The 14156-nt window shown below is 36.6% G+C and overlaps 1 protein-coding gene across 1 annotated transcript in view; it reads right to left on the minus strand.

Moving 5' to 3' along the window:
• Positions 1-14156, minus strand: part of HDAC10 (histone deacetylase 10) — a 480741-nt gene that overhangs the window by 15356 nt on the left and 451229 nt on the right. The gene's annotated exons all lie outside the window — the stretch shown is intronic.

The raw sequence follows: 14156 nt of genomic DNA on the forward strand, positions 1-14156 counted from the left end.
AGAAAGCAGAATTTATAACTGAACTGAGGTAAACACAGTAAGGATCATGGTTCAAACTCAGTCAAATAAGAAAACTCATGAACACTGACATTTTCCTCCTGCATCAGAAATTCAATTTATGAAACAAAAAATCCCTGCAGCGCCTCTGCATTTTAGGAGTTTACCAAATATGCTCTTGTGACTTAATCAGTATTTTTACACAGCACAGATTCCCAAGATCTTTTCAGAGAGCAAGGACTGTTCACTTTCTCATATCTTAGGCCCTCAAGCCCTAAAGCAGTGTGCTGCCAAGATGGGACTTGATAAGAGAAAATAAATAAACTTCACCTCTTCTCTTCACCCTTTCCCAAAAAGCAATCATTCTCTCTAAGGCTCCTAAAAGAGGATAAAGAAAGGGAAAGCACATTTCCAACCTTTTGCTTTCAACTGGGATTTTTTTTCCCTAAGGATTGCAAATATTTCCTAGAAGATGGAAATTCCAGTTTTCACTTGGTTTAATATAAACACATGCAATGATATAAGTAATGAATAATTATTTATGTGAGCAATTGTTTAAAATATACCACAAAATTCTGATTCCCAGCTTTTAATCAAGTTTGAAAAGATTGGCAAGACCTTCATCTTTCCTGAACACTGCATATGTCTGCAAGCCCAAAGTAACTCTGAAAAGAGCACAGATCAAAATATTTAATTAAAATACATCAGAATTATCTACTAGCTAGAAACTTTGTGATGAGTGACTGCAGAGCTGACCTTTGGCAAATGGCCTGGACATCAGCACTTGTTAAGACATTGATATATATCCAATATCCAATGCAAGTGGCTCAAATGCTCAAAACTATCTGGAACAGCATTCACCTCCAAACAGATCAGATTAAAAGAAGAGAATTACAAATATTTTTGAAAAACAGGAGGTATCAACTAGAAAAGAAGCATTAAAGTGTGAACAGTTGTAGTGGGGGATAGAGACCATTTACCAGAGTCAGCAGCAGTCAAAACTTGGATTGACACTGGGGCAAGCTGCCTCAGCATCTAAACCTAAGCCTGGATCAGGCAGAACTGCTGCTCTGTTGGACATTATTCACTGATTATTGGCTAATTTCATGTCATTAGTAGATCAATAACTAGCTTTGATTCTGTTTTCATTTGAACTACATTATTTCAATAGGTTCTACATTACTTCAGTAGGCTTTCCTTGCGACAAGACCTAAAAAAAAAAAAATCAAGAAATATTTCTAGTCTTCCAACCCACTGAAGCCTTCCATAACCTCTGTTTTCCAGCAGTCCCACACTTAGAGGGACTCCCTTAATTCCATTACTTAACAAGTGCAAAACCTGCTGCACTTACCCCCTTTTTAGGTTGGAATATAGAAGTTCAGGTGCTACACCTCGGAAATGCAGACAAAGATGTTTTTAATAACATCTTCATTTGGGTGACAAAAATCAAGAAAAATTATGGTAGATTTGGAAAAAAACACTCTCCAAACCAAGCAACGAAACACATTGTTTAGTCTGGCACCTATTCATCCCTAATACACCTACACTTTAATTCCAGACTACTTTAGGCTTTTATTTGTCCATCCAGGATGTGTTTCACTGTGTCATTGTTAGGCTGTTAGAGAAAATGTTCATTTCTCAGATCCACAGTACCTTTAATTGAAAGAGCTTATTTGAACTACACAAAACTGTACTAAAACTTGGCGCTATGCAACATACCACCCCAGCCATTTTCTTTAATATCAGTAAATCATCTTGTTTGCTGCATGCATCTCTGTGGAAATGTGCTCACATACTGCCTCAAATTTCAACAAATTCCATTCCAGCACAAGTAAGGGAAGAAACAGTTTCATTTAGAGACAGCTTTTAAGACATCATGACATTTTGTGCATCAGGTATCTGCTACTAAGATATTATCTGGTGAGTAAGGATGACCTGATCAGCTAAAAAGCAGGAGAGAATAATGTCATGAGAGAGAATATATCTATTTTTATCCTCCAAAAGTTCTTTCATTACACTCACAGATCCTCTGCACATTCAGTGGGGTTATTTTTTGTAGACAAGCTGCCTATATCAAGTTTTTGTCTAAACTAGGTCTCCTCCTGACTTTAATTGTGTCTCCATACATTTAAGAAAGCTTTAGCTTTACATTAATATTCTGTCTTTTCCCACTTCTTAGCCAAGTGCTTCCTACATTTGAAGAACAACACTGATCATTTCTCAGCCCAATGAGCCAAGAACAGCTGCTTAGCACACCAAAATATAAAATGAAATTTATATCTCATTCATTCAGGTATATTCCTATACATATACACGAAATATACCTGTTACAAAGTCTTTCAGAGCAAAAAATATGATCCTGCCAACCCCAGCCAGTATCACGTCCTTTTCTCCACTGCAGCCTTGAGCTGTATTCCCTCCTTTCTGACCCAGCCAGGAGGAATGTCTCATAGCATAAACCATGGCACTATTCTCTTACAATGTGATGACCACAAAATATATGTCAAGTCCTCCCTCAGTTTAGAGCAGTATCTTCCTTGTGCTTGGCAGGTCACCTTGTTGCAGTAACTACTAAATTGGTATGACAGATTGTCTTAGAGTACTTATGAATTTAGAAGAGCACTCTCAGTGGGAGAAAAAATTCAGGCATTTCCTTTTCATTAGGTATTCATTTAATTTATTTGTTGTGGGCTTCTGATACGCAAATTTATTTTTTGTGATTCCTTTACTCAGATGCCGACTAGAAAGAGATGGAGAATATTTTGAGTCTGGTATAGAACTTAAAGTAACAGCAAATCCTTGTTGAACTGAGTAAATGTGAGAGAGGGCTGCAAGAGCTGAAAACACAGCAGTGCTGTAGAGTTAACAGCCGCAGAACTTCTGGCAGCACTGACTTATTTGTCCTGTCATCTAACGGTGTTCAATTTATACAGTCCCAGATATTTTAGACTTAACAACTTTGACTGGAAACAAGTTTTATTAGGAGACTTTAGTGTGTATCTATTACAGGACAGAAATATTAACCTTTCACCTAGTAAACTGGAATACTCTTTAATCATGTATTTTATACTGTATGTATGCCCTCTAATGGTAAATAAGAATAATTCCTATTGTTTTAAATGGAGCCATATCCAGCTGCTTCTTCACAGCAAATTCGATCATTTTTCACCCTGTTCTTCTCCCATCTCAGTGACCATGTGATTGAAGACTTCTGAGAGACTTATTGCAACTTGTGAGGTTTTGTTGCTACTGCAAGCCCTGCTGCTGAAAAAGGTCTGAGCTGAATAGAAGCAGTGCTGTGTTGCAGTGGAAGGGGCTGTGACCTGAGGGACTCTAATCAAAGGAACCCTTCTAGTAATTCTCAGTGTCACACTGCACTGAGAATAAACCAGCATAAGCTGGGAAATTCAGCATTTCAGCACCAACTGAAACTGAAACACATTTGAGAAACTGGAAGTCCAGAATCACAATATTCTTCTCTTTGTGTAAATTACACCAAGATTTCTCCATTTGACTAAATTTCTAGTCTAAATTAAGCTTCAAAGATAAAGCACTGAGGTCAAGTTAGCTATGTTTCAACTACAAATTTTTGGGTTTTTTCCTGTTGGTGTTACTACCTTAAAACTGAAAATTTCTGGGTTTTTTTTATCAGCTTATCATGCCTTTGCAAATGTTTGGATATTATTTCTGCAAAGGAATCCTTCCAGCACATTATATGACATTATATCATGTTATTAAGAACCCAGTTTTTCCTCTTACTTTCCCCAGTATAAAATTAGGATTATATTTTATAAGATTATTTGAGTCCAGCCTCAAAGTTCCAAATTTCTGTCAATGATAGGGTTATGAATGAAAATATTAAATTAATGGTAAATAAATAAATCTAGTATTTTAATGGTTAGTAAAAAGTAAAAGTAGATTGTGAATGGTTTGTGGACCAGTTTTTCTTCTGAATTTAGCCACAGAAGGAATGATTCTCAAATAATGCAACTGAGCCTGAATTCATTGTCTCCTATATAAATCTGCCACTTTACACATTCTTTAAAAATACAATTCCTCACTTACAAAGATAAACACCATAAATATTCCCCCTCTTTGCAACTGTAAAGGTTTAAGAATTATCTATATTATTCAACTGTCTTAAAACTAGATTTTTAGCATTTTAGTGTAGCAATAGATTCAATAAATATTTTCAGATTATTTTCACTGGCATTACAGACCACTGTGACCCAAGTCTTTTTTTTTTCTTTCTTTCTTTTTTTTTAACATTTTCATCCTTAACACATTTTTACCTTTTAAGAACAATTTTCCTCTTTGGTAGCTGTGTTTGTCCCTTCATGATGCTGCCTCTATAGCTTCCTCCAGGACAGGGAGGAGACATGGTAACCTTTTTTTCTATGCAAGCTGTTGTCCAAACATGAGTATTCAACACAAATAGAGGAATAAAAAAGAAGTAATTGACTTTGATTAAAACAGAGACATGATAAAAACTTCAAGCATCAAAAATAACGAAGTGCTGGAACAGTCTTAGAAGGTGATGGAAATCTCTATCATAGGAAGACTATGGAGACAGGTTATACAAACACCTGGGAAAAATTATATCAGTGGGCTTAAAAAGCTTTTGTGAGAATTCTGTCCTTACAATCTTCCTTTTACTTGTTTTCCCTTTCTCCAGAGTAATTTCTTTCCATACCTTTGTGAATCAGACACTATTTAGTACACTATAAAGAAAGTGGAAACAAAAGGGTGGCTGGGGGGATGGAAGAATAAAATGGATGGAGGGTTGTATGCATGCCACTGGATTTCAAACAATAGACTCTAAACTAGAGGATCTCAGTAAACTCCTGTCTCACAAGATTCAGTAATTTAATTTAACTATGTTTCAAACTTCTGTCTAAAAAGTGCCATTATAAGAATTTATTTTTCCCTTTCTAAGGAAATTACATGTTTATATTGATATTTCGAATAAAAAATTATATTGTATCAACTGGGAATATTTATATTGTTTCACTAACTCTGCCACACTATTAGGCATGACAACTAAATATCACAGCAGCTATGCTTTATTGTTATAATCAGATAATTTACAGTTCTGTAAATATGAAATGAATAGTGAGAACTGCAGAATTATTTAACTCATAAACATAAAATATTTGCGTAGAATATTTCAGCACCAAGTTCTGGTAAGAATAAACTTGATACTCAACCATTGAAGATAATCTGTAGGTCTAATATTTTAGACAAGTTAATTTGTATTTTTTGATCCTTTATGAAAGGTGAGAAAAGACCTCTGACCCGAAGGCAAACAGATCTGAAAGCAACAAACAGATTTTCCATTACTTGAAAACAGAAATGTCATTACTGTCAATAAAACTACAGCTGCAGTCAGCGTCTGCCACAGATTTCCTCTCATCTGAAAAGAGGCAGCTCAGAGTGAGCTGCCAGCATTGGCCTTTCCTGCCAGGGAGGCCTGGGCTGCTGACATTATGGCTGAGTGCTCACCCTCAGCCCTGACTCCTCTAATCTGTTGGATTCTACAGAAGTGAATTTCTGAAAGATTTGGGAAAATCAATTATTCCAATGAACTCTTTCAACCAGTATGAAATCCACAACAGAGAATTTGCATGTGGGAAAAAGTGTATATATAAATGGCACTTTCCACAGGTAAGTTATTTCTTAAAGAAAGGACAAATAGTTTTCAAACAGTAATATTTTCTTTCCTGTTAAAATTGTTCAACTAACATCTGTTCATGGAATTTGAGTCAAAATGTATTGAAATGGATGTCATGGTATGAGCCAGTCAACTTACTACTAATCAGGATTTTACTAATTTCTATTTTCCTGACAATTTAGAATTTTTTTCTCTCTTTTTCTGTCCTGAGAAGCTCCATTTCCTTTCAGCAGCTGCTTTGGAACAAAACCTGCCTTTGACTAAATAGCTCTTGCAAGAATTTAGTCAGTTTCTAATCTCTGAAAGCTGCAAGGATGGATGAAACAGATTGGTTTCAGGAGAATAAGTTATATTTAATGGAAGTAAAAGAATAAAGTTCATGAAATTTGAAAAATATTATCCATGCAATGTCCACCTACATAGCTTAAACTCCTAAAGATGAAAGAATGGAAGATATTGATGCTTTAGAGACAACATTGTTTCAGTAATGTCAGTGTTTTACCATAAGCCTTACTTGACTCCATGTGCACCTTAGCAAAGGGTATTAAGCCACACTTCTTACTATTCCTGAGTTTCACCATATTTTACATTGCATTTCTGAGACCATACTATATTTATGACTATGCCTTAGATACAGCTTGAAAAAACAAACAGTAACCAAAAAAATTAGATCCATAGGAAGAGAAAACACATCCTTGATAAGCTGGTCTGTGTTCCAGAAAAGATCAGCCAACATGAGGCAAAATAAGAAAGAAATCTAGATGTTTTAAAAGATATTTAATTCCTCATAGAACTACAGTTAGGGATTATTTCTCTTTTATTGTGATGACATAAAGAAGACAACTGATATTTTAAGGTCTTTAAAGCCTGTCACGGCCCTTAATAAGACTTAGATAGAATCAAAACAGCTGGAAGAAAAATTTGTATGCCTACCCAGCATCTGTGATTAGAGAACAAAGGACCAACATGGAAACACAACAAGTGATCTTTGCATTCCAAAGTACATTAGAGTGACAGTGAGGAGCAGTGTTATTCTTGTGCTCAGGTCAGTACCCTACCAGCAGTTAATCCACTGATTCCTGCACCAGCCAACTCTAAATACCAGTCACAAGCATATTCACCATGCAAAATATAATTGGAAAGATACAAATTCATATTTAATGCATGTGCTGATGAAAAATAATTGTAATGTTAGGGTTTTTGTTCCTCTAGAGCAATTCTACATTTAAGAAAGAATGTAAAATATCATTATAACCTGACAGTGAAGAAATGAGTCCATGCTCTTCTTAGTCCATGGGCGAGTATTATCTCACTTTTGCAAACTGCCCTCATAAGCATCTACATAAGATTATATAAGAACAGCCATACCATCACAAGTCAAGCACTCAGCCTGCTGTCTCACATTCAAAAATAAATAGTAATGGATGCTTACAGAGAAGTATAAGAAATAGGAATAATTGGAATAATTCAGTGGAATAATTCATTGGAATAATTCAGTGATATATTTCAGACTACAATCTCTTAGGTTACAGGTACAATCTCCATTCTGCAGTTTAGGAGGTGTCAACACCAAATTTAATACTCTTCTGTTCAACTACCTTTGACTGATTTTTTTTTTCTCCAGACATTTATCATATTGTTTTTTTAATCCATCTAAATTTTTGTCATCTTTAGTTTAGAGTCACAAAGAGGTTTACCATTTAACCAAGTGCTATATTTATGGCATAGGTCACAGATTCCAGACTTGGGCATACAGCCCTCACAGTTCATGTAATGCCTCTATGAAAGGATTTTATGAGGATCCTCAGCTGCAACAGTAAGCTGGAGAGATAGAATTAATAGTAGGGAAAAAAAGGAAAAAGAAAAAAGAAGACATTAAATTATTCTGGAGGAAAAAAAATTAAAACCAAGACAGATAATAAAGCTAGATATGGTGAAATTGAAAGGAATTAAAGATTAGTATGGCAAAGCAGAAGACTTGAACATGTTTACAACCCATGGGGAATTAATACAATCCTGATAGTCTGGGTTTTGTTCTATACAGAGAATAATGTATAGCATGTTTTCATGTCCACAGATATGATGGCTATTTTGCCCTCTGAATTAAGTTAACAAATGCAAATTTTCAGCCCCCTAAAAATCCATAGTTACAAAACACAATTTACATCAAATAGTATTCAGACAAAACAGTATCTGAAGAGGAATAAGAGTTTTTTTGACTTCAGCTTAATTCTTTTACAGCTTCTTACAGTATTTTAGGACTGCTATTGCATAGATTCAACACAGTGCACATACAGCATCAATAAGTATTGGTGCACTTTTGGACACAGCATTGAAATGTGGTCTCCTCTTCTGCCAGGAGTTACAAAAATAAATGGTAGTTGGATAAGACAGTAGAAAAATGTGAAAGATCAGAAAAAGAATGAAAGCAAATATCAAGGTGCTAGAGCCATGATTTCCACATGAGGAACTTTTACTGGTACCTATTGTCCCTGGACACAGTTGCCAACACTGCAATTTGTTAGAGCACACTTGGCTGCCTTTGTGCCTTTGTCAAGCCAGCACATTTCACAGCTATAAATATGTGGGCGCCCCAGCACAACTCAGCACTGTTGCCTTCCTTTCTTGTATATTTTGCATCTCCACTGCAATGTCTGATTAAATGTCTTTTTTTGGCAGGTATTCAATCACTGGGTCTGCTCAGGGAAACCCAGGATATCTTTCACTGCCTTTGGGGATGGGGAGGGGAACAAGAAGTTAGCTGAGTTTTTTTACTGAACCACATTTGTGGGATCACAGGGACTGAGATGCTAGAAGCATTGAAAACACATTTGATGGCCAGTCACTGACATACTAATGCAGCTAGTCCAGCCCTGTAGCTATAATGATCACTTTTTCCAGCATCAAAGGTTCTGTTCCTACAGCAGAACTGGTTCTTTGTCATGGGGAAAAACAGCTTAACTTGCATGGTTTAAATGAAATCAGGATGAAAGCAGTTTATTGACTTACTAATGATGAAATTAACCAGTGGGAGAACTCTACATTCAGGAAAGGAATCAGCAATAGAAAAGGCACTGCCTGACTTACATAGCATGGGCAGTGCCTGCCCACCTCATCTGCCCCAATTGCTCCCTGGGGTCTCTCCCCTGTTAGAGATCTTCATATTTCTCCCGTGCTGCTTTGAAAGCTAATTCTTTTCCTGAGAGTTTTATTGCTACTCCCTTGGTTCCTGTTTAGATACCGGTCAGTTTAAGCCAATCCGAAATTTTTTTGTTGCCTTTTGGCATCATTAGTTTTGGGACAAAGCCCTTTTCAGAACAAAAATTTGGAGTGCTCCTCACACCCTCCTAATGTTTTCATTCACTCTTCCTACCCAGGCCATGCTACTTTTCTAAAATACACCATTGTACCAGCTCAGATTGATTGCTTAGTAGATTTGGTCTTCCATGAGTCAAGTTTAAAAGTAGTATAATGCCCTGTTTTCAGCATGCTTTCATAGCATGGATATTGTCAAACAACTGCTTTCAGAAAGCAAATATTGCCAGAAAACTGTGTAGAGTGTTCCAGCTCAAAAATCATGACATATATTCATTTATAGTCCCCTGGTAAAGATGGATGAAGTTTAACATTTTTTGAGTAATTTTTGGCAGCGCAGCTTGAATTTCAATTAGGCCATTGAACAGATGCAAAGCTTTGCCTTTGTGGTTGGACATCAACATGGGACTCAACATTTTGAATATTACACAGTTATCTTCCTTGCACAGCATCTGGGCTACTAAGTAAAAAATGGAAATAAAGTCATGAATTTAGATTCCTTCAGACAGATTTCAATTCAGTGAAACAATGACAGTACATATATTGGAGATTTTTTCCCCACAGGTTTTACTTCTTTATTTTAACTATTTTAACTATTTTCTTGGAGAAACTGGTTAGATTTCAGCAAGCACAACTTGAGTGGTGTTAAACTATTTCCGAATTGAAAAAGATATATAATTCTATTGACCTATTGACTATGAAATTAAATTAGTCATCAGATAGAAGAGTAACAGTTTTAGGTATGAGAGGTTGAGGGGGGAAAAATATAACAGCTGCTACATTGGTAAATGAAATAAAACAGGAAAATTTTTGGAAGAAGTAAAAAAATTCTTGTCCCTGAAAGGGAATAGAATAGAATATAGAATTTTACTTACTATATCAGTATGCAAAATTCTTCCTGAAAAACAATGGAAGCATGTTCATTTTGATTGAGAAATGCATTATGTATCTTGATCTGTCATTTCCATACAAGATACCTTAACTCAAAGGATGTACAGCCGGATTGTAAACTTCAGTTTTGAATACCACATCATACTTCTCAGTTCCTGACCTCCATGCACTTAAAAATTTAGAAGTCACACATTATTTTAGACACAAATTTGTACAGAAGATTGCACAGTACTTGGAGAAGCAACTGTCAAGAAATCTCAAAAATGGGAAAGGCTAAAGGAAGACATATTCATAGAAAAATGCAGAAGGAAGTGAACACATGAAGCCAAATGAGGACCTAGAAGGAATTCAAAGATTTAGACTAGATAGGAACAGGATTTAAAGAAAAAAAGGACCAGGCTATGCTGGGGGTAAGCATTGCAACCTTTAATGAAGCACACTTACATATTTTTCTGGATGTAGGTCTTGTATCCCTTTTGACTAAGACTTCCCTAGTGATCAGATCAGCACCATTATCAAGAAAAATATTCAACTGAGATCACTGCAAATGGTTACAAACCGCTTGCCTGACGCTGCTCCATCTCAGTGAATGAAACCAGCCTATCCTTGAAATGTGGCCATTTTTTAAACTGAACCATTGGTCAGAATTGAAGTATTGTATGAGATACTGATTTCCCACACACAAGGTGAGAAGTACTTTATCTTTTCTCTCTTCTTCCACAGTCGTACAATATAGCAGCCTTTTATAGCAGTGATACTGCATGGAAAATCAACTTCCCAACTAAACAATCTTGACCACCTCCTGCCACTGCCTGGAAGTGTCCTGCATTGAGATCACAGTATTGTGCTCAAAAAGATTCAAAATCCTTTGACTTGTGTACACTCTTACACAGTGGCATAGCTGAGGGCGCTGGGGTGTCTGATGTTTTTTCACTAATGAAAGGACCACTGAACACAGAAGGTGAAAGGGGAAAAGCACAGCAGCAGCTGCTGTGGGAGGGAAACATGACCCCTCCAAAGTGGTGTTCAGTCCCCTGAGTGGGACTGACAGCCCAACCATGCAAAAGGAAGGAAGTGCTGTAGGGAAAGGAATGGTGCCACCACACAGGGACACCATCGTATTTTCACTTGTCACATGGGCATAGCAGAAAAAAGGTTTCATCTGCTGCTTTAGCTGAGTGCATTGGAGTGTGATTTCCTTTCTTGGGTGCATGTGTGAGTGCATGTGTGCAAAAGACAGCAGGAAGGAGCACTTAGTTTGATTGCACTCTAACCATTTGCTGATAATGTGGTTGAAAGCAATTGTGTCTCATAATTTACGTTTTTAAAAGCCTGACTTGCAGTAACTGCTTTAAAAACACTGAACAAGATTAAAAGAAAAAGGCAGGGATTGGAAAATTAAATCTGTAAATGGATGCTGGAATTGGTAATCTATCATGCAGTGGGATGAAATTACATACAAATTGTTTTGTATGTTAAAACTTCATGTGAAAACAAAGATTTTGGGTTTTATTACACAGTTACCTAATAGTCTCAAAAGAGGGATGTCTTTCCAAAGGAAAATAAAAAAAAGAAAGAAAGAAAAAGTGGTTTGGATGTTTGCTTGTCAAGTTGTCTGAATATCTGAATAAATGTATTGAAGATATTTACTGTGAGGGTCAGGAGGCACTGGAAGAAGTTGCCCCCAGAAGTTGCAGATGCCTCATCTCCCCATCCTTGGCCAAGTCAGAAAGGGCTTTAAGCAACTTGGTCCAGTGAAAGGTGTCCCTGTCCACGGCACAGGGTTTGGAACGAGATGATCTTTAAGGTGCCATTCAGCCAAAGCCATTCTATGATTCTATGATATTCTCCTTGACTCCAGTGTACCTAAGTCCAGACAGCCATGGGATAGATAACAGATTCCTAGGAGCAGGGTCAAGTTCATGTATCAGCTTGCTCTGTACAAGACCAAAAGGAAAGACCTTTTTCTTGAGAAAGGAGAAGCACAGAGAACAAAACCTCCCATGAACTGGTACAAGTAAGGAGACCTGGCTTTCTCACAACCCAAATTTTAGGGATGCATAATTTTCCTGGAAATTCCATCTTCTCAGTTGCTGTCAGAACAGCATATTAATTAGCTCTAATAAATACATGCAGAGCCAATTCTATTGTCCTGCCCACTTTCTCTGCAAATATGGGCTCCTGGATGGAAACCAGTAGAATGATTCTTATCTGTGCAAGACTGCACATTCCTTACCTCAAAAATGGAGCTTCCAGATGGAAACAAATGGTCTGCACATACACTGGTCCCAGGACTACAGATTTGTATTTGGGATTTGTGCTTCAAATGGGCACCTCAATGCATGTTTGTTTTTCCAGAAAAAAAGTAAATTAAGTGGTGACACGATCTATTTTTAAAACAATGTCTATTGTTTCACTCAGCTTCTTCACTGTATTTGGAAAACCTACCATATTTCAGATATCTCTAGTAATATAATTCATGTTCTAAAAGCTTAAAATATAGAAAGCCTTATGTCTGTACCATTTGAGCCTTCCAAATCTTAAAAAAATATTGTTTGAATTCAGAGGCTACAATGCTGAAAAGTTTCAAGGCATAAGTTGTATTTGGTTGAAGAAATAAAGTTTAATTATAAGGGAGAAAATATAGGGAGCAGAAAATAGAAAGAAAGTTGGGCAGGGCTTGTGGATATTGTAGTGAGATTCTTCCATTAAAAAACAGTTAAAACCTTTAATTCTAAAAGGAGTAGGTAGCTGGTCCTTTTACTTACTTTTACACTTATACAGTGTCATATATCTATATTTTGTATTGCTTTTTAAGCATTAGGAAATATAAAATGTGCTTTTAAATTCTGAAATGAAAGCACCAAGAAACCCAAAAACCATAATGATCTCCCTTTGTTATGAACATCACCTCAGAAACAGAATTAATTCAGATTACAGAAGAGCCTCAAAAAATAGTTTCCTTAAATGCTCATAATTTTGAAACATCTTTAAAAGAACTTCCTGATCTATGGCTTTCTCTGGGAGGAAAACCCTGAGAGAAAATTGGATGTTACACAAGTGCTTTAATCCCAGATATTTCAGTCAGGACCTTTTCCTGTGCTACTTGGGGTGCAATTCTCCAAGTCCATTGTTACTACTAGTTTAGTCTTGCAAAGCTCCCAAACCCAGATTCATAGACCATCCTTGAACAACCAAAGTTCAGAAAATTTTGTCTTTACATTCAGACACCTTATTATTGTACGTCAGATAAAACTTCTTCACTTTTTAAAATTATAGCAGTGATCTGATGGCTGGCACTAAACAGCTGCCCTGTTTAATTTTGTCAGCTATCTGATTTAAGCACAAGCTGTTCAAATTTAGCAATAAAATCTAGGTAGGGGTGGGCAGGGTGAGGAGGGGGGAGAAAGAAAAAGAAAAAATTAATACCATTCCATCTTTATTTTATTAGTTAAGGGATAAAATTACGACACCTCCACACTTCACACAGGTGCAATATCTCCACAGGATTTTTTTGTTTCAGGTATTCAATGATCAGACAGGAATAGCCACCAGTGAGTGAGGTCTGGGCTATGTTGTCAAAGTACAAAGCCTAAAATAATATCCTAACTTTCCTGTTTACTGAGGAGGATGCCCAAATTTCAAATGATATTGAGTGGCTTGGCAGACCATACAGATGAGACAAATACTTGGTCCAGTGTTATGACTACAGATTTCTTTATACTGTTTCAGCAGATGGTTTAGAGTGACAGCTTTTTATCCTCCTGACCAATGTTGCCTTTTATTGCCTTTTGTTTCATCACTTTCTTGTCATCTCTACCTGTTGCCTGCTTTTGTGTGTTTGGGATTTGTCAGGAGCATTCCTGCACTGTACCAAGCAGGTGTTAGTGTTCTCAGTGTAAATCTGCATTCAATAGTAAGGGCTATTTCCCCTGTTCTGAAAAATCAAGGTGGATTATTTCTATCAGCCATGAGTTAATTCTCTGAAGAATTTGGATGCCAGTAGGAGAAGGTAGAGAGAACAGTTACAACAGATCTGTGTAATAGATTTTTTTTTTTTCTCTACAGGCAGACAAAGCAATCAAAGATATTTCTCAGCTCTACATTTGCTCACTGAGGATAACACTGGGGAAAGGTCTGCTTCATAACTGGGATTCTTCATTCATTTAAAGATATATTTGCCATGGATAATTTATAAAGGACAAAATTTATTGATGTGTCAAAAGACAGCACCGGTCCAACATCACTGGTCACTTTTTCTCCTGCAGAAGTACTGGACATT

The sequence above is a fragment of the Serinus canaria genome, chromosome 1A, assembly GCF_022539315.1.
Source record: "Serinus canaria isolate serCan28SL12 chromosome 1A, serCan2020, whole genome shotgun sequence".
NCBI lineage: Eukaryota > Metazoa > Chordata > Aves > Passeriformes > Fringillidae > Serinus > Serinus canaria.